The following is a 3,168-nucleotide window of genomic DNA, read 5'->3' as shown; positions in this document are numbered from 1 at the left end:
CCTCCTGGCTCTTGGTCTTGGCTGGTATTGTCTCCCAGGCTGTAGACAATTTGTGAATCAGATTTAAAAAAAAAAGCTGGTCTGGGTTTTAGCTTACTGGAAAATAAGGGTCACCATACCCATTATAATTTTGTTTAAATGCCAGATTGTTATGTGGAATGTTTTTGTGGATTACACTAAGGTTAACCACATCTTAGCTAGCTAGAGTTGCCTCACATCAGTGGTATGAAAGTATCGCAACTTTACTGTACCTAGAAGTTCATCATGTCCTGGGGACAGCTCATCACTTAAGCTTATTTCCACAGTTGGCTGCACTTGGAACTGCCAGCAGAGAAATTTTAATGAGTTTGACAGGGAAAGGACACCAACACAGGATTTTTGGTTTTTCTCCACATAGGTTTTAAAAAGATGTGATTTGGTTTTAGAACATTTCTTCACTGAGCCTACAGAAACAAACAAAACACTAGCAAGCCATCAGACTCTTCAATGAAAATGTATTTCACGTTAAACACAACGTACAGATGATGCAAATGAGGCATCACCATGGTCACAATGGTGCTGTGAGGTACAAGAGATCACAACAAAACAAACACTTAGCAAACTAAAGCTGTAAGAAAGATGGTGAAGCATTTTTTGAAAGTCAGACCATGCTGTCATTTTCTGTGGGATTTTCCCCCGATATTCATCACGATCAACGGCACTGCATTACTGGAAGCATGTATTTTATTTAATATACACACATACACAAACATACACAGTTTCATAACTAATAAAGTCTTAAATTGTAGCTGGTTTTAAAAGCACATGAACAAGATTACTATTGAGACTTCTTTTTATCTCCTGGTTGCAAACCTCAGTCAAAATTATGGATCTTTTTCAAACGCTTTACCATACAACTCAAAAAAAAAAGTTCCAAAGGTCATTTTAATCTGAAAGTCACATTTCACCACAAGAATTAAAATTAAGAAAACACATTATTATATGGCATGAAACATGTGGAGTATACATTCTCATGTCATTTGTCCCCCATTCAGATGTTTTCATGTTGAAGTTTATTAAAGTGATATATTGGGTCCAGTTCAGGGCCCCCTTGTTCCAGAACACTATCATTTTCATTTGTGCCTGGCTTCATCAGAGTTGGGCAAACACAGGAGCAAACTAAAAGGGTCCCAAGATCCAAGAGAAAAGCAATAGCAAAAACATGAAACCAACCACCTGTGCATGAGACACACAATTCACTCAAACTTCCTTCGGCCCAAAAGCCACCTGATGGCTTGGAGATTTTTTAAGGTGCAACAATGACAAGATCCGTGCTAGACTGAGGTGCCCACGTCTATAAGAAAGTGCGTAAGTGAACAGAAATTATTCCGCACTCCTTGCTTCCTTAATCAACCAGACACATTCTGTTAGGTCCCCAAGGAGTAATGTGGGGCAACACATTTTACAGGTGGCTAAGCTTAATAATACAAAAAGCTTCTTGAGAGTAACTTCCAACAAAGAAACCCCAGAGAAGGGGGAAAACCGTCTGGAATTTCTTCTAAACACAGACAAGGAGATAGGCAGCCCAAGTTCAGTATATATATTTAAGTAGAGTCCGGGTTAATGTCTAGAATATTTACAGGAAAAGCCATCTACATGTCTATGTACTCCAACTTTGGGAATAAGAACAGTTATAAGGTGAATTTCCAACACAGAATCACCTGGGTTATTGAGAGGATCACTACGATAATGAAGTAGTACAGGAAGCACTGTATCAGCAGCTGAAGCTCATAAATAGAACTGTAACATGAAACTTTGCTAAAGCCTAACAAGGCCAACGCTTTAATGTTTCTACCAAGAGTGGCCAGTGTTCGACACACTAACTAGGAATATACAGTTACATTTTGATCTAATAATTTGGAATCCAGTTATATAGGACAACAGAAGCTTCTTCAGAGGACCGGCAGCTCGGATTTGACTACCAGCAGCTTCATGGGTTCTCCAAACACCACCTGTGTCAATTCAAAAACAAAGCCAGGTGAGATGAATGAAGAGACCACGTTGTACCTATTCTTTCTCACTAAAATGATCCCACTGTCTGGGACTTCCTACCTTCTTGTAATTATATTTTCCTTGGCTCATACAGTATCTTTCAACTGAGGTGCTACAGCATTTTGGGTAGGACTATGCGATTAGGTGGCCACATTCTCTTTGGGTGGGACTGTCCTAACACCTGCAGGATGCTTAATGTCCCGAACTCTGCTTTCCAAATGGCAGTGCCGCCCCCAGCCACTGTGACAACAAAAACCCTCCAATACATTTTAAGATTTCAGAAGAGGACTAATTTTAAGAAGCCAAATGCAGTCAAAACAAACAACTAAGAAAACACATGCTTATTTATGTTTTTTCTATCCCATTCTTTTTGTTTAAGTTTTTATTTTAATTCAGTTACTTAACATACAGTGTACTGTTAGCTTCATGTGTACGCTATAGTGATTCAACACTTCCGTACATCAGCCGGCGCACATCACAAGTGCCTTCCTTCATCCCCGTCACCTGTCTCACCCATCCCCCTACCCACCTCCCTTCTGTAACCAGCAGTCTGTTCTCTAGAGTTAAAAGTCTATTTCTTGGTTTGCCTTATTTTTTGTTCCCTTTTGCTCGTTTGTTTTGTTTATTAAATTCCACATAAGAATGAAATCATACGGTATTTGTCTTTCTCTTGCTGACTTATTTCACTTAGCATAATACTCTCTAGGGACATGGTTTATTCTAAAAATTACCTGCCATGCATTTCCTTTCATGTGTGAAAGGGCCACAACTTCTTTCCCTAGAGTCAAGAGAAGAGATGCACTGTCTACAGCCAAAAGCTGAGCACAGAAAGATGTATACAAAATACAGTGGCCTTGGTCGTGTGGTCTCCCCAACCTGTTTCCTCATTTGATATGACTTAAGTAATCTCCGTACCCAACAGGGGCTCAAACTCCCTGAGATCAAGAGTCACATGCTCCTCCAACTAACCCAACCAGGTGCCCCAAAATAGACTTGAATATTCTTTTTAGTAGGCTCTATGCCCAACATGGGGCTTGAACTCACAACCCCATGATCAAGAGCTGCATGCTCCGGGGATGTACTGTATGGTGACTAACATAATATAATAAAAAATCATTATTAAAAAAAAAAAAAAAA

General features: G+C 39.6%; 1 protein-coding gene across 1 annotated transcript in view; it reads right to left on the bottom strand.

Moving 5' to 3' along the window:
• Positions 1–487: 487 nt before the first annotated feature.
• MAP7D2 (MAP7 domain containing 2) overlaps positions 488–3,168 on the bottom strand; it is a 49,691-nt gene continuing 47,010 nt past the window's right edge. The window contains exon 17 of the mRNA XM_040633611.1: positions 488–1,991. The gene's annotated coding sequence lies outside the window, so the exon portion shown is untranslated. The remainder of the gene's footprint in view (positions 1,992–3,168) is intronic.

Source organism: Ursus maritimus (assembly GCF_017311325.1).
Source record: "Ursus maritimus isolate PB19 chromosome X unlocalized genomic scaffold, ASM1731132v1 scaffold_X1, whole genome shotgun sequence".
In the NCBI taxonomy this organism is placed as follows: domain Eukaryota; kingdom Metazoa; phylum Chordata; class Mammalia; order Carnivora; family Ursidae; genus Ursus; species Ursus maritimus.
The sequence above is the reverse complement of the archived record's forward strand: the minus strand, read 5'-3'. Positions and strand labels throughout refer to the sequence as shown.